Raw genomic sequence first — 22,373 nt, forward strand, 5'->3', positions numbered from 1 at the left:
TTACAAAACTGTGTGGATGAAATCCACTCAAAGGCTTGTGCAAAAGCACTTGATGTTTGTGGCTCTGAGGCCGTTTTGTACTTTCAAACTTGAGAAAAGTCATTGTCTTTTTCCCCTCAGATGGAAATGTTAATGCAGTCTGAGAAAGCTGTCATTAATAATATAAACTGGGGGCCTCTAGGAGAAAATTTTAGTTTTGAAAAGTGACTACTCTGCATGAATATGTCATGCTATCAGAAGTTTATCTGGATTGTCTTGACTCTTCACATATGCATATATTCCTCTTCTGCCACATATGGTCTTTTTTCCTTATTTAATTAGGGTCTAATTATAAGTGCATACTGAAATTAGAAGAAATAAATAGAAATTCATCCATTCAATAGGCACTTTATAGGAAAAAAAATGTTTTCCTTCAGATATTGGTTATCTTCAGGTTTGGGGTTTTTTTTTCTCTATTTTTAATTTAAAGGTATTTCTCTTATGTTTTATTCACTTCTTTTCATTAGGTAAAGGAATGCCTTGGCATGAAAACCTGCCCTGAATCCACCACCTGCTTGACAGATAGATACAAAGACTTGAAACATGAGAGGAAAAGAGGATGGTTGCAAGAAAAAAAAACCTAAACAAAAGAAAGGAATTAAACCCAGCACAGGGGCATGTATTAATACTGTGTGAGTGCCATTGCATGCACTGTTTCCTAGGAAAGATGCACAGCATCTTGCTTGACAGGCTAAGACTGACAGACCTCGACGATTAATCTCTACTGCCTTCTAAAAAGGTAGGGCCCTCCTTTTTAAATCTAGATTTATCTTGACCAGTTTGCTGCAAGTAGATACTGCTTGAATTTCAAATATTGAGGGCTGATATCTGTGATTGGTCCTACGCTGTAAATCACATGCTAATGTTTCTCTGTCTTGACTGGATAAGAATAAACATAATAATCAGGAAGAGACCTTGAAGCCACTGTGGCTTTAAATCTCTCAGGGAGCAGCAGTGGTTTAGGGAGAAGCAGCTGATAAAGCGGATTAGGGAATTCTAGAAAATTTAAAACCTGCTCCTTTCTGGGCCACACAGACTCTGCCCAAGGCATCATTCATAGGAAAATTAGGCTGCTGCCAGGATACAGAATTTGACTGGAAGTTAGCAAATGTGATGCTTGTCTACAAGAATGGCCGAAAGGAGGATCTGGGGAACCATAGGCCTCTCAGTCTGACCTTGGTGCCAGGGAAGGTTATGGAGCAGATCATCTTGAGTGCCATCATGCAGCACATACAGGGCAACCAGGCGATCAGGCCCAGTCATCATGGGTTTATGAAAGGCAGGTCCTGCTTGACAAACCTGATCTCCTCCTATGACAAGGTGACTGGCCTAGTGGATGAGCGAAAGGCTGTGGATGTTGTCCACCTAGACTTTAGTAAAGGCTTTGACACCATTTCCTGCAGCATTCTCCTGGCAAAACTGGTTGCTTGTGACTTGGACAGGTGTACCCTTCGTCATGTGAAAAACTGGCTGGGTGGCTGGGCCCAAAGAGCTGTGGTGAATGGATTTATAGCCACACAGCAGCTGGCCACAAGTGGTGTTCCCCAGGGCTCAGTATTGGGACCAGTTCTGTTTAATATCCTTATCAATGATCTAGATGAGGTAAGTTTGTAGATGACACCAAGCTAGGTGGGAGTGCTGATCTGCTCGAGGGTAGGGAGGCTCTGCAGAGAGACCTGGACAGGCTGGAGCCATGGGCTGAGGCCAACTGGAGGAGTTTCCATAAGGCCAAATGCCAGGGGCTGCACTTGGGCCACAACAACCCCCAGCAGCGCTACAGGCTTGGGGAGGAGTGGCTGGAGAGCTGCCAGTCAGAGAGGGACCTGGGGGGGTTGATTGACAGCTGGCTGAATATGAGCTGGCAGTGTGCCCAGGTGGCCAAGAAGGCCAATGGCATCCTGGCCTGTGTCAGAAATGGTCTGCCAGACTAGGGAAGTGATCTTACCCCTGTACTCGTCACTGGTGAGGCCACACCTCGAATACTGTGTTCAGTTTTGGGCTCCTCACTATAAGAAAGACATTTAGTGATGGGCAACGAAGCTCATGAAGTGTCTAAAGCACAAGTCCTATGAGGAGTGGCTGTGGGCACTGTGGTTGTTTAACCCGGAGAAAAGGAGGCTCAGGGAGACCTGAACTACCTGAAACTACCTGAAAGGAGGTTGTAGTGAGGTAGATGTCAGTCTCTTCTCCCAAGTAACAACTTATAAGACAAGAGGAAATGGCCTCGAGTTGTGCCAGGGGAGGTTCAGATGGGATATTAGAAAAATGACTGAAAGGGTTGTCAAGCATTAGAACAGGCTGCCCAGGGAAGTGGTTGAGTCACCACTCCTGGAGGTATTTAAAAGATGTGCAGATATGGCACTTAGGGACGTGGTTTAGTGGTGGACTTGGCAGTGTTAGGTTTATGGTTGGACTCGATGATCTTAAAGTTCTTTTCCAACCTAAACGATTCTATGACTTACATTTCAATTTCTCTTGTCACAGTCTGGGCTGTGGTCAGACTCTGTCAGCCTGCTTTAACCACTTCTGTGCTGCATGTGCCTCTCACCCTGTCACAGTCCTGTGCAGCCCCCAGCCCCATCCTCCTCCTCCAATTCTCCCAGGTTCTTGGGGGGTGCTGAAGACAACCACAAAGCCCTCTTCCAAAAGTTTAGGGAAGGTGAGGCTGTCTGGGGCAGGGTGTGCAGAGGTTGGTTGCTGTTGCTTTTTACTATATTGCTGCCCTCATGACTAAGCAAGTGCTTATATTCTCGACCCTACAGAAATTCAATGGAGTTGAACTTTTTCCTTTGCCAGTACGTTACTCAGGGGTTTACCTGAGAAGAGGTAGCCACAAGCCAAGGCAGATGACTACTGTCTCTAGATTTGCAGGAAAGGACCCATCATCCTCTTCCAGGAGTCAGTGGGGCTCTGCTGGGCTCCACAGCCAGATATACCCTCATGGCCCAGGCAATGCCAAACTGCTTCCACCCCATGGGGAAGGACATGGGGGTGGTAAGTCCTGAAGACATTGAGGAACTGAAGAAGAGGAAGAAGAAAAGGAAGTAGAACATTTTGATGAGACAAATTGGGAGGGAGAGGAAAAAAAATAATGAGAAATGGCAAAAAGTGCAACACAATGAGATTGCTGGTGAAAAAGCAATTCTGGAGAATATTTGGTTGAACTTTTTAACAGGGGCATCCCTGTCCTTTGTGCTTTATGTTACTCTCCTTGTCAAAGAGGTCACTAGCAGGAAGGTTTGCAGAAATGATGATCATTACGTGGATAATTATAAACATCCATTGTGCTGCCAGGAACAGGACAGGAACAGGCTATATTACCTCTGGGCCTGATCAGACTTAGCCCAAACAGCTTGAAATTAGCAATGCATTCCTTCGTGAAAGAGTCTAAGTCCTAACACTGATGTCATGACTAGCTGAAATTATGTCTAAATTTGAAAGAAAAAAAATAATACAACTTCCCAACTTCCTCAGAGGTGTTTTGCAACTGTAAATGAGGCATACCTTGCATCAGCTATGAACTATGAAGGACTGTCATTAGCATTTGAGTCACATCTTCCTTAGAAAGCCAGGAGGGGTTCTGACCCTGGATTAAGGGTCCCTCCTGACACTTAAATAGGAAGTGCATATGGAAATGGCATTGTCCAGAGTGTCACCACCTTGAGGTGAACGATAGCTTGAGGTGGAAGGGTAGAGAATAAACGTTACTGCAAGAAAAGCTGCTGAATTTCCTTTTGAGAGACTGATAATCCCACAGGCTTCTGCAGAAGCAGCTTTTGATTATCACTGCTGATGATATTAGAAGACATCTCGGGAGTCTGTCCTTTAAAAAATGTTTCCCTAGTGCTACTTGAAAACATATGGGTTGGGAACTGAAGTGAAAAACTGATGTTTTACTAACTCTCTTGGCATGATGGAGGCTTAGAAAATGATGTGCCTGATACCAGCGATGCATTTTTCACAGTAAATGAAACCAGACTGCATAAAAATTCAAAATACTAGACTGGTAAATGTAGATGAGAAAAGAAGTTGGAACAAGAAAAAGGGGCTGGTTAAAGAACCAAATGAGAAAAGATGGATCAGACCTACAGTTGGGGTGAATTGGAGCAGCTCCACTAACTTTAGTGGATCTATTTTGAGTTGCATGAACTCACTGAAGATCTAGACATATACTAGAAACTTATACACAGGGTTTGTCAACTGCAGTGACTTCCTGAGGAGCTTATCAAGTAGTAGGATGGGCAAGCAATTTGCAAGGTAACAATTGTGAGGGGAAAGGAACAGAGAGATGGAGCCAGTGTCAGTGTATTTTGCCAGCTCCAGTTATTGTACCAGCAAAGGCTAGTGAAGAAGTGGCCTTCTGGCTTCAAAGGAGGCACATCTGCATGAGTTACTGAAAGGAAACAGGAAGGGAAAAAAAGAGAAGAAAAGAGGAAGGCTCCACACCCTGGTTGTCCCAGGCTTCTTCAGTTTAGTATCTTGGGAAACTGGGTGGTAGTTACAGTATCTAACAGCTGATTCATGCCCCAGTTCCAGTGGCTATCTGTACAACTTAAACCTCTTTCCAAACAACATAAACTAACCCACAGAAGATGTTTTATACCAGAACAAGCATGCCCTATGTGAGTTGGATCGCTTTCGTTTTGCTGGTTTAGTAGGATTCTGAAAAGAAAAAAATTTAAAAGTACTATGCTGATATCACTTCAGTGTATTAACTGGGAAAATGCTAGCCTTCAACAAGGGAGAGAGCTGGGTAGACTTCATCCCATCAACTCCACCATATTTTGATTGCTGCAGAAGAGCTTTTGGGAAAAAGCTACTTTGGCCAAGTGCAGAATCATTGTATCTCTTGACTTGGGCACGTAGTTTTGAGCCCCTGCCAGCAATTACTGATTTTGTAAACTTCTCAAAGTAAAAAAACATTCCCTTTCAGTGGCCTCCTGCTCTACTTTGTCTCTTTTAGACCTGTTAGTCATCACACACATACTCACAGGAAAAGTCAGATGACCAGCAGATTTTTTTTGCCAGACAGGGGGTACAAAAATCCTTCCTTTTCCAAATTGCTACAAGTTGAACTTCAGGAGATTTCTGTGTGCACAAGAAAAAAAGCAAACTGCTGCTGAGGTTGGCACCCTTCTGTACCAGTATGGACAAGCTCTCAGTCTGCTCCATTTCTGTAAACACATCAGGTATTGCCCCCCACCCTGTGACTCCCTGGAAATTATTTTTAAACCAGCAGAACTTACATTTTTGCTGTATGGTGGCTACAGTGCCTGTTGAAGCTATAAGGTTCTGCAGCAACCTAAAGAAATAATAGATCCCAAAGACAGCTTTCATCTTTAGCCACAATCAATTAACATAATCTATTTTTCAATTTTCCCAGGCCCTCTTTACGCTCTCTAGCTATGAGCTTAACCTCTTTTCCAAAAATCAACATAGCTAAAAAACATTTAATATCACTCTCAGTTCTTATAGAAATCAGAACAGGTTTTGCATTTGACGACACAAAGAAGTTTTATTTCAGTGACTTGTAGTGCTAGGGTTTTTCAAGATGTGACTCAAGCCATGATTTCCCATTGAAATAAGCTTTTATCCTTTATCCAAGAGATAGATTGTGTTATGAGAAAATTAAAATTATTTTATTCTAGACAATGCCTAATTAAATTGAACAATAAAAATTGTTATCCTTTTTGACCGCCAACCAATTAAGTGACCTGGTGATAGGGAATTAAGTCAGTCTTCTTCCTTTGAAATGACAGCTGAAATAACAGAGGCACCGTTCTTCATCTACTGTTTGTGTGCTGGAGAGAAGCAGAGGAGGAAGGATGGGAAAAGGACAATACACAGGCAGAAAAATCCTACCCCTGTTGCAACTACTGAATTGTTTTCCATTAACTTTCTTAAGGGCAGAATTTCCCCCATTGTGTCACACCTTACAGGACAGCTTCACAAACAAACAGACAAGCAAAAAAACCCCCACCTTGCTTCTACTGTGATTTATAATATTTCACGAATTGTTAAGCTAAAAAGCTCCTTGAGTATATTTTGCTGCCTTTCTCTTTCTGTGACATCCCTTAGTGTAAATGACAGTGGAGCAAGAAGAGTGCGTGCTAGCTCATTGAAGGTGTGTTCCAATGAACCTGTATTTAAACATGACACAGTGGGAATGAGATTAGGGACATTTGGGTATAAAACCAGGAGCAACTAGAGTGCTAGGGCTGTGGCAAATTCACCAGCATTGTAGACCAGAGCCCCTCTACCAAAGATGGGAGATACAGCCTCAGGGCCAGGTGGCATAGAAAGTTTTCCCTTTTGCATCACTACAGTTATCTTTATTACAGCAACTTAATTCAGTTGACATACTGTTGTTTTCATTCAGTGAGAAAAATGTGCAAGGTGACACAATCCAAGACAAAAAAGGCACAAGTATATGGAAATGAGTCTGTTTGGGGCATTATATTGGCATAACTATTTTTTATTAAAATCATGTCCCATCTAACGCTTTTTCCGGGGCATCCAGTCTTTGGGTGGCTGTTGATTATACAGCACTGTGTGATAGGAATATCATGTATAAGCATCAATGGGTGTTTGCCTATCCAATAAAGCCATATACAAAAATAAATTCTGTACAAATTATCTCAATAAATTGGCTGAAAGTTTGTAAGACAGTAACAAATGGACAAAAAAATATGAATCTATTTTGGTGCCACTTGCCAGTTAGTGTTAGTTATCTGTCACCAGACATCAGACTTGCGTGGATGAAAGATTGTTTTGTTTCCTTCTCCCCAAACTGCCATAACTGTGATCCACTGGACTCTGAAAAGAAAAAAAAGTCACTATCAACTGTCCCTCATTACGTAGCAGAGTCCATCTGGAAAAAAGTTATTGTTTGCCTGCATAGATTTGGTCTAATTGTTAATTACTGTAATTAATTAACTTCCATGGATGGAAAAAGATGAAAACAAAAGCTAAAGAGCAAGACAGTTTCATGCAGAAGTGCTTCTACAGTAGCTGAATACTCCCTGCTGTCACACCACAGTTGTAAAAGTTCCTGGTTTGGGCTTGTAGTTTTCTTTGATGATGGTGGCATTAATAATTTCTAACAGTGGCAGACTTCAGAGTGTCAAAAGAATTAGGGCTGTAGTGTCAGAAAATAGGAATGGAAGCTACGCAGAGTGAGAGTTTTTTTAATGTGTTTAGATTTTAAATCCTTTTAAGGGATAGCATTGTAGGCTTCAAGTGCCCTATCAAATCATTGATGATAATATGAAATCCCAGCAGAATTATAGCAGCTATTTCACCACGAATTTAGCCATCCAACCATGTAAATGAAGTCCTTTCCACCTCTGATTCACTACCAAAAAAAAAGTCATCTTTCCACCAGACTAGTAGGGTAGCCTGATTAGAGACTAAAACTAGAAGAGCGACCCATACTGGCTATATTTCTTACTTAATATAGAGCTAACAAAAAGAATGACAAGACAAATTCATACAAGAAAAATTCTTCAACAAGAAGTGGGTGAGCTGCAAATAGTTGCAGGCTGGAAAAGTCCTTGGAGGGAGCATCCCTACATGCTTGTCCTGTTCTCATGCTTCCTAGGTACCCACTGTTGGCTGCTGCCAGCTGCTTTTGGACTAGCGTTCAAAACAGGGACTTCAGAGGCAGATCGTAATCACTGGTCTATTTATAGATGCTCTAATTTTGGCAGAAGGCCAAAAGTTGTAATAAGACAGCTTTTGTGTTATCTGTCATCTCCAGACATAGAAAAGGGCCATGAATTCAGTATAGGGGTAGATTATATATATATATATATATATAAATATATATATATATATATATATATTAGAATGCATTATTATCTACAGTGTTGCCTATTGCCAGTTTCATTTTTATTGCATGGCAAAGGTCAGCACCTTTAGGTAGTTCGGAGATCCCAAAGGGTGACAAATTACCAAGAATTCATCTATTCAGCATATATATGAAGCCATCAAAAAAAGACTGTTGGCATGGTGCTAGCACTCTCTGATCTACATTTTACATTTGTTTTGGCAAAGAAGATTTGTCTGCTATTGATGGTGGACAGATACTGAGGGTTGAAATAAAGTGGCACCTTATTGCTCTTCAGCTGAAATGTAGCTCATGGTAACATGAGTCTCTGATTCCTACTGGAAACTGAGCTGCATTTGGTTTTGGGAAACCGCAAGAATATTTTTATTTCAGAATGTCTTAGTGTTATTCCAAGGGGGGAAAAAAAAAGAAAAAAAAAAAAAAGAAAAAAAGACATCCATCCAGACTTCTTTTTTTCGGTTAAAAAGAGGAAAGAAATGGAATGAAAATAGCAATCAATATGGAGTCAAAAATGGGACATTCTTCCACAGCTTACTTACAGGCATCAGACTTGACAATCTTTGCTGGATCCTTCAGGATAACTTAATCTCAGCTAGAGGAGATTGCACCTAGCCACTTACTTAGTGATGTCTAAGTGAAGAAACTATTATGCTAGTGCTGGAGTGCACTGGCTTTTGATTGGTCTGCAGGCTTAATTAAAGCATTTTGGATATGCTCTAGGAGAACCTGCATGTTCTAGATCTTATATAATTTTGGCATCTGTCACATGATGGGAAAAGAGGAAAAAATATACCACATCAGTCAAAGAGTTCAAATACTGTGAGTTTTCTGAGAAAGGTGCAAAACCTCGGTCATTTTGACCCTAAAGTTTTATTCTGGCTGGACCAATGCTATATCACCTCATTATATCGTCTTACGTTATATCACCTCATCACGGTTGAGTCTTTTACTCCTCATAAGGCTCTGGCTTCAGTGGTATTCTGTCACAGCCCATTCCCCAGATTGGTTCTCCATTCTATAAAAGAGTTTTTAAAGCTTGCCACCTTCTAAGTATATTGAAGTTTCCTTCTTTTGGGGGGATGAGAAATAGTGGCTAGAAATGTCCAGATGACCTTCCGTTTTGCCTCTCTCACTTCCCCTCTAATTAATTTTCTGCATTGGTCTGACAAAGCCTGAGATGGTTGCATTTCAGGCCACATTGCAAACCCCATCTATTATTCTGTCTTCTGCCAAAGAGGCTGATTTGAAGGGGTGTGAATTTTTGTTAGGCTTTGGAAAGGTTGAATTAACTTTTCTGTCACTTTCACTACGTTTTACTTTCCCTGGGTTACAGCACTGACAGAAATATCCCAATAGTCTATGAGAGGCAAATTCTATAAATAGAAGGTTAAAGAAATTTAAATATTTTTGAAAATCAAGGATCATCCAGAAGTTTTAAAAACATAGGTGCTGTATGTAATCAACCAAAAATAATCACTGTGTTTTTATTTTTGGCAAAAGATATGTAGTAAGAAGGAAAACTATGCAGTTTGCTCCTTGGTATTAGTTCTCATAGTATTTGCCAGTAATGGCAACATTATAATTTGTAGAATTAATTAATGATCTGGCATCTGATTTTGATTCATTAATGCTTAAGCCAGCTAAGTCTCAATTATCCTCTGTACTATTTATTCCTTAACAAGCTTTTAGCTAATGTGATTTTAAAAATATGAAAATAGGTCTTAACTTGCCTTTAAGAAGTGGCAATATTTTAACAGTTCCCTATAAAATCAAGAAGCCTTCATATTTTTTGTTCTATTATAGTTACATTCAAAATTAGACTTGGGGATTTCCAATGTATTCACTAAATATATATTATATTTATATGTACCTGGAACCTGACTTCAATTTAGTCTTGATTAAAAAATGTACTGAATTGGAAACTGTGTAATAAAGGATGCCTAAATCATACTGACCCAGAATAGCTCACTCAGACAGTTAGCAAATAAGTGCACAAGCAAGCAGATGATACAAGAATTCAAAATTAATTCTATTCTCAGAGGACGCATAGACTAGGAGATAGCATCTGATTCTATCTGCAGAGGTGTAAATCCAGAGTAACACCTTGGCAAAAGCCTCGTTACCCTGAATTTGATTGCTTATCCTGCAAATGATCAGAATTGGACTCTTCTGTGCCCAAGGCTAGGTTAAAGTAGCTGAAATATCCAGCATTACTTCATGACATTTTTGTGATGCAACTGAAAGTCTCTACTGATTTCCAGGTATTTATTATTTATAACTAATCCATTTACCAAAGTAATTTAAAGACTCCTGAAATTTTCTCCAAATGACTGGTATTTTTAAAAGTTCAATCACTACATCCTTTAGGAAAATCTGCCTGATGCAGTTATGTCTTGTGCTGCAATTGTGTTATGATAGGGGGCATTCAGAAACTGTATACCTTTGATTTGGGATTGTCAGGCACCAGTTTCAGAGCTGATCTGAACTAATCTTGGGAAGAGGCTTCTGTTGCTGGGTTCTAATGCAATGTTCCTGCCCGCCATCATTGTACCTTGTCCCTGCTCACATCAAAACTGAAATGCATAATTACAAAGATGGGTAAACAAATGAATCATGGATGTTTTCACCAAATTATCTTAGTTAATCACTTCAGTTCCTGAGATTGTTTTTGGAAGTACCTTCCAAAAGCTTTCAGGCATTATATAAATAGTAGAAAATACAAAACTGTCATCAGTATTGCAGTACATGAAATAACCATGCTTCCTTCTCCTAAGAAGTCATTCAGTGGCCTCCAGATACCTGCATGTCAATGTAATACCATTGGTGCCGATGTAGTTCATGTCAATGTAATACCATTGGTGATGATGTAGTTGTTCTTAGTTCATACTGCTGTGACAGTTAGAGCTTTCCTCAACCTTCTCATCAAGAAAAGTCTGGGATAAACATCCAAGAGTGTCTTCCTTCCCATTTTTAGATCGGTAAGTCTAGCTCTTTTCAGTCCAAGCTGGGAGGTCAGTCCACAATAGTAGCACTTTTAATGGAGTGAGCTATAATGCCAGCTTCTCTCGGAATCCAAGGACCTGGTAGCTCAACCAGCTCCCAAATAGCTACCCCAAAACTATCAGCTGGGGGGACTGTTAAAGTCCCAAATTGTCTATGGTTTTAAAAATCAAAACCAGTTTGCTGAGTCAGATCATCCGGCCCACTGAATCCACTCTGCAATGCTCCAGGGACACAAGGCAGCTCTAAATCCAGTTTATGTGGCCAGCACAGAACTCCTGGGTGGTCACAAAACCAGCTACCGTAGACATACCAGAGGCAGCAAACAAAGGAATCAATCTCCAGTTACTGAAGCATGAGGGAAAGTCCAAAGTACCTGTGTTGTTATGGCAAGAGTTCATTTGGACTAAGAGATAAATAGAGATGGCTGAGCTTGATCTCTAAAGCCAGGGCCAGACTGCTAGAAGCACAAGCTTTCTCAATTGCTTAGTAAAAAGGATTGAGTTGAGAAATCAGAGCAGCCCTGATCGCTTTTAATCAACCGAATGAGGAGGAAGGAGTGGAGGTGGATGCTTGGGAAGAAAAATATGTAAAGCTTAAAAAGTTCCAGCTGCTGTTGTCTAATGGAGTCTTGGTTCTTCATGAACGGTGGAATAGTTAGGCCACCTGGTGGTAAATAGCAAAGTAACAACTTTTGCAATTTCCAATCCACAATAAATACCCTGAGGATCAGAGAGCTCCGGGAATTGCAATAGGCCGGGGAGCCTTTCATTCCCAGGTGGCTGGTGTGCAGTCACTGCTGGGGGAGAGCAGCCAGCAATGGCTGCCATCAGGCGCTACTCAGGTGCCGCTGGCTACATCACAAAATCTTCCCCACCAGCCAGCCTCTCCTTTGCCTCAGGAGGGAGGCAAAGGACAAAGCAGTCCAGGGACAGCTGAATTTAGGTAACCTGGTGAAGTAGGAACTTGACACGATGTTTAGGTGGCTGAATGAGGGCCTCTGTCCCTAAATGCAGCATCAGGTCTACGCAGGTAAATCAAGTGAGAATCATGTGAATGGCTGTGATTACACATTTGGGATTAATATTTTAATGAATATCCTACAATATAATTTTCATTTCTGTGTCTGCAATTTGTTTCTTCCAGCAAACCCACTCATCAGAAGTATTGCAAAGTATCAAAAAATAATTGGAGAGTGCATGGAAGATGCCAAACCTGTTGGTGAGGTCCTTCTTCAGAAGCACTTTTATGTACTCACCTTTAATATCTAAGAATTTAGCTGAGCTGCACAGTGGTATATTGCCAGAGGGCATTCACAGATGGGTTCAGCAAATGAATATAAATGGAAATTTGTTTGAAAATGTATTCTTCTTAAATGAAGAACTGTTGTTTTACCCCATTCTGTCCACTGGAGCTTTAGTCTGATCCTAGTGAAAACAAGTAACTGTGTCCAGTAGTTGCTGTTCTGCTTGCTGTGCATGGCTCCTAGCTGTTCTCTCCTTGCTGTTCTTGCCTGATTCCCTCACCACATTCCCTAACACTTGAAAACTCACCAGACTTGTGACTCACATTTTAATCTTATCCAAGTCACAATGTTTATTTCACAGGATGCCCAATTAAACGGTAATTCAATCTGCTGTGGAGTTGTTTCCTTCCCCTCTGGTGATTAGTATAACCTGAATAATGTAGGAAGCACAGAAAAAAAAGACAGTAAACATCTTCAGTGACATCGGGAGTCCAAGCTGCAACTTTTCCCACTGAAGAAGAGGGAAAAAGGGTACGCACAAAAATATTAACATAGGTCATAATTTCTAATGTTCTCTGACTGAAGAATGGAAGGGAAAATTATGCTCCCTTAGTATGTCTTATGGACTCCCTTCAAGCCTGAGGAAACATGAGTAGGTGTGGGGCTGTGCAAGCCACACAAAGTGAAAGAAAATCTCTGGCCCCATTTTCCCTGTCCTTTCAACTGCCTCCTGCTGCCCTTCATTGAAGCTTGTGCGAGTACAACGGTTCTTTGCATCCTGCCTCCAATGTAAGTGCTGGAGCTCTGTGCTCTCAGAGTGATGGAGGAGACCCCTGCCCCTCACTTGCTGCATGCTAGTGTCCAGAAGCCCTAAAAATCTATTGGCTGTCAGCTGACTGATTGACTGAAGGGGATTTTTATCATGGTACAGACTCACATACTTTCTTGGGGCTTTCTTTTCAGCTTCACACAGGCATGCAATGCACATAGATGTAACTCTACTTGTTACCTGCTCCACAAGTAGCCTTGTACAGCACCCCAGGCTTACATTAGAGGCATGGAAATAGAGGTAAGGCTCTGCATAAAAAGAAGGGGCTGTTTTTCAAAATAAGGAAGAAAATTTACCTAGACTGTTAAATGTTACCTAGTCTTTGAAAAGCAAGCAATTGAAAACCTCTTGGGAAATGCCAAATGTGAGAAGCTGTGTAGGAATGCAGTTCAGAGCTACCTTCCTTCCCAACTCGTACAACTTCTAAGGCAAAGCCAACTGGGCATTGAATTTCACCGATTACTCAGGGGAAATACCCTGGTTTCAGACTGGCTCTTTGCTCACTGTTGTGAGCTCAGCGTTGATGCAAGCACGGGCAACTCTACCAAAGCCATCTCCTCTTTACCCAAGTGCTTAAAACAAGATGTGCCACTGGTTCCTTACTTAACCAAAGCATCATATGCTAGCTACTCGGTAGAGGCCATATTGTGCCTCTGGGCTTTTCTCTGTGTGCACTGACACTAACTGTGAGCAGAGGCTCACGGGGGCAGCTGAGGGGTGCCAGAAGTTCTGCAGAGACAAGCAAAATTGTGGCAAGGGCCCAGAGTCTACAGGCACGTCATGGGGCAGCTGTCTCAAAAAGCCAGGTGTTCTCTCCAGCTTGCAAAGGGAGCAATTTTGTGACTTCGGAAAAAAATATTTCCATTTGGGCTCCTGCTGCGATGGTGCTCGTTATTCTCGGCTGTACCTAAGCAGCGTTACAAGGAGCTCCTCGCACAACATGCCCTGTGCCTGCCTGCCTTTTTTCCTCTGAGGGGGGAGAAGTTTGGTGCTTGACTTTCTTGGTGGTAACATTGTAAAATCCTTCCCGAAGAAATTTTCAATGTGCTTTGCTGAGACTTTCTAAAAAAATATAGATTAATTGTGATAATTAAATTTCCCTCTGAGTGATTTCTTTGATAAATGGGTCTAGTTAGGACTTTCAATTAAGCACCAGGCCCTGCTGTGAAGTCAGACTGAGCTTCATGTTGCAGGCATTTATTGCCTCATTTACACAGAGACAATCTGAATTATTTTACATTACACTGTTTTCTTTATCTGTCTTTTTTTACACAGGTATTAGAATTCCTATTAACCCTTCTATCAGGGAGCCAATTAAAAAGGTATGGTCAAGCAATTTTTAATTATTTTGTTATGGTTTAAACAAGCCTTCTGGGAGCATGGTGCTTCAATATCTTTCTCTTGTCCATACTGCAATCCTTTGGCACATAAACTCACTGGTTTGTTACTGTGCACATTCTCGTGGACTCCAAGTTGGTGATAAAAGAATATGAAAATAATATAAAGTGGTGAAGAAAAGACACTGACCACAAAGACAACGTTTTGATGAATGGTGGCAATATGTAACAATTCTGGGAGCAGCAGTTTTTATCTTTTTGCATTGTCCGAAAATGTGAGTAAATGGTAACTACTGCTTGGAGAATTTCAGTCATCAAGGGCGTACTCCACCTTTAAGGTTGCTATTTTTTGAAGTTCTATCCATGCACTTGAGCATGGTTGCATGGTCATTTTGAGTGTGGATTGAAGTATTTAAGATACACACTTTTATTATGAAATTGGGACTATTTGCTTGTTTTTCTAGTTACTGGCATCAATGGCTACAGAAAAATAACCATGTTACTGTCAATCACTGATGTTAAGCATGAAGAATGAAAGGTCCACTGATTTAATAAAAAAAGCAAAACTCATCCAAAAGAAGGTTTTTTTTAAAATACAAAATCTACATCTAGATACCAGAATTCACTGTCATTGACAACAGAGAAGAAAAAGTGTACTAGACCTAGAAAACGGTTTAAAATTTTTATGAGTTTTCTGTAAAGTGATCCACAGCTATGCTAGCTAAGATGAAATAGTAAGGTTTACCAACTCATGTGCTTTGAGATATAAATCAGAAACTAATTCTCTGACATTAGGTAAAAACATGTTTTTCTCTCCTCCCACATTACCCAACAAAAAATATTTCTGTTTCTTTTATACTACATAGTATGTTTGCACCTATGTAAGAGTATATAAATTTCTGATTAAACTTTTGAGTTTGATTTTGATGTAACCAATGAAACTGATATGCTTCCCAAATGAGAATTAGTCAGAGGCATACTTTAATTCATATTAAACTGAACCTTTTTTCAGGAGGCAAGAGGATTTCAAGGGAATCTCTGCCATGTCTGTCCATATATGAATCTAAGCACAGTCAGACCTCAGATTATCTGCATGGAGCAAGAGATATTAAATGAGTTGAGACTACCGAGTTTGAATAATTGATGGAAATTTCAGTGCAATTAATGCAAAGCAAAGGACGTGAACTCATTGCTGAGAAATTAGGGTTTGTGGATTATTGAGGTATGGCAGTAAATCCAAATGTCAGCCCCTCCTTTTTTCTCCAACAGAAAACAGCAAACCCCATGCTTCTAATGCAGATTTGTTATGCTCTGGCATATCTAATTTCTCAAACTGGTAAAACAAAGATGACTGATACCAAATAATATAAGCGTACATTTTAAAAATCCAACTGCTATTTTAAATGCAAGTTAAAATGAGAACACTGTGTGGTTAATATTTATCTAGCATTGTCTCTCTTTGAGGCACATCTTGTCATATAGGACTATGCTGTTAAAGTGGTTCATGGGAATGATGTGCATGACTCCTTCTTTTGCTAATGGGAGCTGGGTGCATAGAACAATTTAGCTGTTAGTGCTCTGAGGAGAAGAGAACTTGAATAGCAGGGGCTTGGAGAGCAAAATAAAAAGAAAGCTGCTAAGGGCATTTGAAAATACACTCGCTATTCTTTTTCTTTCCTAAGCATTGCTGCAGTAAACAACCGCTTCAAGATTCCTCTTTAAATAAATGACATGAAAAGGAAAAGAGGATGATTTTGTATCAACAGCCATTCAAAATGTACCCAGGGTCCCAAAATAACCTTGAGGGTAGTAAAGGCTTGCAGGGGGAGGGTGCTGCTGGGGTGTTGTTTGGGTTACTTTCTTTCTTTGCTGGACAGTGGTTTAAAGAAATTATTGCTAATGGGAGCATTCTGACCCAAATATCAGGGATGCTGCGTTTCCTATGGGGAGTGTATTTAGGCCTGAATTTTTAAAATATAAATGCCTAAAATTAGACTCCCAAATCCATGTAAACCGTTAAAGAAATGGCCTGGTTTTCAAAAGAATCAAATATCTACAGACGCTGGGTCAGGGTCCTGACCCAGCAAAGCAGATGAATATTCTGCCCAACCCCCCACCCCGAGGCAATGTGATTGCTCATGCATTTAAGGCTAAAGTGCTTAAGTGCTCCCTTAGGTAGGGGCTGGAGAACTTAAATATGGGTGTAGAATCGACTGAACACCATCCACTCCTTTAGATCTTGGCCAGAGGGATGTTTTTTCATTTGATTGTTTTTTTATCACTTTGCCTGTATAGAATTTTCCCAACCAAGCCCATATGCAGCAAAGTGCTTTTGAATGCATTGCAAACCTTGGTCCCAAACCCTGCCAGGGCAATTTCCTTTGGGGAGTGGGTTGCAAATATACAAATTGTTGTAGGGCTGTGTACAACTCCTAAGGTCAGGGCAAATGTATATCAGAGCAGCTTTTTTAAAGGCTAAACTAATAGCAAACTGTTCCTGATGATTAGTCAGAACTAGAAGAACCTGGGATATTAAAAAAGGCCAAAGAGCATTATGCCTCACACAGCACTTTCCTAAATGTTACAATACAGGACTGTTAATGGGTAAAAAGACAGCCTGAGGTACTGGACCAGGACACAGAAACCCTAACTCCAAGATTTACATATGACCCTGGGCAAGTGACTGACTATTCATGTCTAAATCTGTAAAAGGGCAATATACTTTTCTGCCTTTGGAGTGAAAGGAGACTAAAATCCATTAGCGATTGTGAGGTGCTCAGATATTAAATTCTTAAGTGCCTAGATACATCAGTAGAGGAATTTTCCAAAGAGACATTATTGAACAGATCTGTGCATGCTTTTTGGTAATATTTGTCATAATGTGTTGTTGTATATCTTTATTCCTGATGTTTTATTTATTACAAAGTATTAAAGGTTGGGTTTCCTTACGGGGGTGGATTGACTTGGAGGAGTTCCACAGGGAAAGAAAATGTTTTCCATGTTATAAGACTAATAACACAAAGGGAAAAAGAAAAAGCTTATGTTGCCATTTGATTGAGACAATAAATAAATGCCTTCACTTTGGCCCATAGCGTACCATCTAACTGCTCTCTTCTTATGCCTGTTCAGTCTCATTAACTGCCTTGCTTTTCACCTATTGTGTCTTCTTCTACTCCTAGAACAGATGGGCTAAATGTTGAAAAAAAAAAAACCAAAACAACCCAAACCCAAACAAACCCTCCAAAACCCCATTCAAGCCATAATAAATATCATTCCATATTTTCCAAGTTGAATGTCATCGTGGGATGGTCCCTGTAACATCAACACAAATGCCATATTACTGTTTAATTGTCAAGTCCTGCCTAAATCTGTCCATTAGTGACAATAATCAGGTCAGAAAATAAACCAGATTATAGATATCAGGGTCAGTTTAAAGCTGAGGAAAGAGGCATATGACAGGAAAAAGAATTTAAAAGAGTGACTTAGGGGAAGCTGAATGTTTCGCATACTTGCACCAAGGCTATATCTAAATGTTACACTTAAGCTCTCACAGGAAGATTTTTTGCTCTATTTTCTGTTTTTCTCATGCGTTTGTGTTCTTTCAGGCATGTAACTTTTGGTCACATTTTGGCAATCAACATAAACCTGATGATCCTCGTAAGCCTTAGTTCAGAGCAGTCGACAGAGGCTGCATTGCTCTAAGGTCTTTAATAATTTGGCTTCGCTTTCTCAGGGTGAAATCTTCCTTGGACTGCTGGCTCTGCAGGGGATCAGTACCAATGAGCAAAGCATTCTCACTGAGGATGAGCCTGACTTTACAATCCAGTATCTTGTGTTACAGCTGTCTATTGCATCACACTATCTGTCCTCATCCTGGCTTCTCTTATGCTCACTGACGGTTGTTTCCTGCAATCTTCTTTTGGGGCTCTTCTTGTCATTTATTTAAAGAATCCCTTTGGGAAACTAAATTCAACAAGTGGTACTATATCTAGCTTTTACGGAGGTGATAATCATATGTTTATATTTCAGTATTATCAGTGACTGTGTTCTGTAACACAATAGAAAGTCTTCATTTTCTTAATCACTATTCTGAAAGTGTTTTGGGAGCTTTTAGATTATAAGGCACTCAATAAAATGTAAGGCTCTACTATAACCCTAAGCATGTCTGTCGAAAACTTCAACTCTGCGGTTTTCATACAGTTGCTTTATATCTCACTTGATACTTGTCCTATTTATCCAATACTTAGATATAGAATTTGTAAGACCGCACTCTGCTTTATTACTCACAGTAATTCCTTTCTGTCTGCTCTTGGCTGGTACTATAGACCACACAGGCTGAGGTTCTGTGTTGTACTGGTATTGCTAAGGTACTTTAACTCACTTTTGCGCAATTTGGATTCTGATGTGATCCCAAAGATTGCTCGCTTTATGAGTTACATCAGCCTAAAGAGAGCTCTCTATGAATAACTCTGCAATTCAGAGCCACAGAGAATCCTTCTTGAGTGTTTTGCAATACAGCTGTATCCCCTTTTCTCTCTGGCAAGCACTGGGCACTTTCAGAGGTTGGTCAGAGCAGGCAGTAGAATTAAATAAGCTTTAAACCCATTTTGCTAATAAACCTGAACTCAAGTTATCACAAAATAATAACAATTCATTACATATCCCTGTCAATCTTCAAAGCACTTACAAAACATGGGGTTACAGCTCCTGTATTAGTTAAAGCAAAAGATGCTCAATTTACAGATTAGGAAACTAAGGCAAAGACTTAGTTTACTACTGGCTACAAAAATAGCTGAGGATTAGGCTTTTAAAGTAGTTTTCTACCAACTACAATGGGCAAAAGGTGAAGTCTGAAGATCTTCAAATGTCTGAGTTTTTTCTTCCTCCTGCTGTTTATAGCCCTTCTGTTGTATTTTTCAGAAAGAAACAAAAGCACATAAACTTTTGCCTTCTTTCCCCCCTGCCCTTTTCTAGAAGAAAATGACATGAAGCTAAAAGGTTGCCCCTATATCTGCTCTATACTGTTTGACAAAAAAGAAAAAAAGGGGAAAAAAACCCCCAACAAATGGGATGGGGATTTGATTAAAGGTGTTTTGGCCAACATTTAGAATGAAACACACAGCACTGCTCTTCTGTTTCTGCCCTTTGCTCAGTTACACACAAGACCCAAGCCACATTCATGCAATTTGCTCAGTCCACAGCCTGAAATCAATGAGGTCTATGCAAGAAGAGACCACCTGCCGCAGGCTGTTACTGTTCTTATTTATTGTCTGTATTACCAGATCACACAGGAACCCTAACAACAAATATTGTCTGAAGCACTGTATAAACATCGAACAAAATGATAGCCCTGTCCCAAAGTGATTACAAACTAAACAGAGGACAGAGACCACAGACGGATACAAACAGACAGAGGGAGAATAAAGGAAATCAGAATGCTCAGTGTGGCTGACAGCAGTATTACCTCACTAGCAGCCTAAGGGTTGTCAAAGCTTTTGCAGACGTCATGGCAAAGGAGAGCTTTAAGGAGATTCTAGAGAGCTACCAACAGAAATCTGAGGGCATTTATGCAAGGTACCTTCCAAGCACGAGAGAGACCACAGAGGAAAAAATGAGAAAAGGCTTGCTTTGAGATGAACGCAAGAGGATTTTAAGGTTTTAACAGCATTTAAGTGTCACAGCTGCCTGCATTCCTGACTGCCTTTAACAGTGACCCCCCTTTTTTGCTCCTGACCAATCCTGTTCACCCACATCCTGCTCTAAAAAGGCATATAAGGACCAAGCGTGGCAGAGCTGGAAGTCTGCTCAGGCAGGGCAGTTATTGGAGCTGCTCTGTTCCCTGTTCCTGACTCTTGACAATGACAGATGATAGGTAGGGTCCCAGGGGGCCTTGAAAATGAAGATAGGCAGCTTATGTTGATGCAAGATAGGGGAGGGGAGAGGTAGCGCAGGGATGCCAAGAGAGGAGTGACATGTTCAAAGAGACAGGCTAGGAAAATGATCTTTGAAGCAACAGCAGCCGCATACAGTATGATTAGGGAAAAGGCAAGCCTGCATCTGTCAAGGCCAGAGAAAAGGATGTTGCAGCAACTGAGCTGTTAAATAATGAGACCTTAGGCAAGAATTTTAACTGCAAGGAAGAGTGGGAAAAGTTGCAACTTAAAAGCTGGAAGATTTAAGAACTCGAGGTAGGGTGGTATAAGCAGCTGAAAAATTGAGGCTTTACCTGTATGTAACACAGGTCAGAGCTGATGCTCCAATACCGTCGTGAGTGATAGATAGCATGGTATGTTGTCCACGAGGAAAACAAGGTGGTGGAGGGCTTGGGGGCACAGAGAACAGTAGCAAGCAGGAAGTCGAGGCATTTTCTCCCTCTTGTCTCCTGTTCCACTCTTCTCTCTGTAGCTATTAAATACAGGCAACGATAGAGTAGCTGCCTAGGATAAGCCAACAAATTCAGCAAAGAATTTAAGAGCAGTCCCATTAATAATTCTTTTCTCATGTGGTCTAGATCCTGTTCAATATACCCATGAGGTTGTGTCTCTCATCTAACTTAGAAAATAGGAATCCTTTCCTCCATGCTCAGTAATAAATTGCACAGACCTTGTGCAGTTTTCTGCTGTATTCCTGGAATAAGATTACCAGCAAGATTAAGGCTTCTGGTTGTGAGAAGGGAGATTTCACTGGATTAAATGGTATCCAGTATACTTCTGAAACACAGGATAAAATACAAGAAAGGACAGTGAATGATATCACTGAAAATACCACAGACCATGGTGGTGATAAAAGGGATAATGAAAAACCGAATATTTAAATTATATACAGAAATAAAAATCAACAGGGAAAAGTACTGCAGGGCTTACAGTTATCATTTGCTGCCAGAAGAGGGCACTCGTGGCCTTTTTTTTTTCTTTTTTTTTATGACGGGAGATTTAAATCAAGATTTCCCTTGGTAACATTTCCCAGGCATAAATCAAGCACAAATGAATAACCTTTGATTTATCATTCCTAATGGAGATGTACATCATATTGGCGTGTCATCACATTTCAACATTGGCCATTATGATGCCAATCATATAGTAATTTTCTTCCGTGTCATAATCAGCGATGAAGATGTACATTTCCATTCAGTACAATTAGATTTTCATGTTTCTTAATGGTAGCTGAGGGCATTAGGCAGAATACCTGCTTTTGCTGCCTCTAACTCTTTTGTACTCATATTTTTCTGAAATTGTATCCAAACCATTACCCAATCACCACTTTCCTGTAGTTAAACGCCACCTCTGCTCATATGGGAGAAGGTGAGAGAGATTTATACTATTATTCCAAGCTGCAAAGGAACAGACATCAAACGTCTAGCCATGTACACGCTGTTAGAAAACACCTGACCTTAAGTATTTGAGAGCTTCATGAAATCAGTTTGGGCTTGACACTAGTGACCACAGCACAAACCACAATGAAGGTGTATAGCTGGGCCTGGTGTCCAGCTGGCCAATCTCAATGATAGAAATAACCACCCAGAGAAAACCCAAGCTGCTGCTGGTGGTAATGAAACTCTTTGGTGAGCAAAGACCTGATACTGGATGGGTGGAGGGATGGATAAGGTGTGTTGCTGGCATTTAGAACAACTCCTGGCTTTTCTACATAACTGCTGTTCAGGGCCAGCGTACCCTGGGTTTGTACAAGCTGAACAAGTGCAACACAAGTAGCAATTTTCAAAAGCACCCTGAGCCTGCCTGAAAAACCCCATCATGAATCTATAGTGGGTATTTTGGTGGCCACACACTTCCTTTCCTAAACAGATGTCTTGTTTTTTGCTGCCTTCGTTCTCTGTCCAACTGAACGGATAACACTTGCTCACAGGCTGCCAGCGAGGCAAATGGGTACACCAGGACTGCAGGGCGGGGAGACACAGCAGCGTAACCACAGCCTTGTCACTGAACCCCGAAATTCACACGCTTACAAATCGAGCAAGCAAAGCGCAACCCGACCCACAGCAACGACCGCCTGCCCTCGGAGCCAAGCGGTCCCCGCGACCACCGGCGGCAGCGTCTGAGCCGCTGCCCGGCCGCC

The 22,373-nt window shown here is 40.9% G+C and overlaps 1 long non-coding RNA gene across 1 annotated transcript; it reads left to right on the forward strand.

Annotated features, from left to right (window-relative positions):
- Positions 1 to 510: 510 nt before the first annotated feature.
- Positions 511 to 18,532, forward strand: LOC113479854. The gene is made up of 5 exons (XR_003398353.1): positions 511 to 778; positions 12,035 to 12,109; positions 13,108 to 13,203; positions 14,239 to 14,285; positions 18,034 to 18,532. It is a non-coding gene; the product is annotated as an uncharacterized LOC113479854 (long non-coding RNA).
- Positions 18,533 to 22,373: the final 3,841 nt, after the last annotated feature.

This window comes from Athene cunicularia, assembly GCF_003259725.1.
Source record: "Athene cunicularia isolate RWA chromosome 4 unlocalized genomic scaffold, athCun1 chr4_part2, whole genome shotgun sequence".
Taxonomy (NCBI): Eukaryota; Metazoa; Chordata; class Aves; order Strigiformes; family Strigidae; genus Athene; species Athene cunicularia.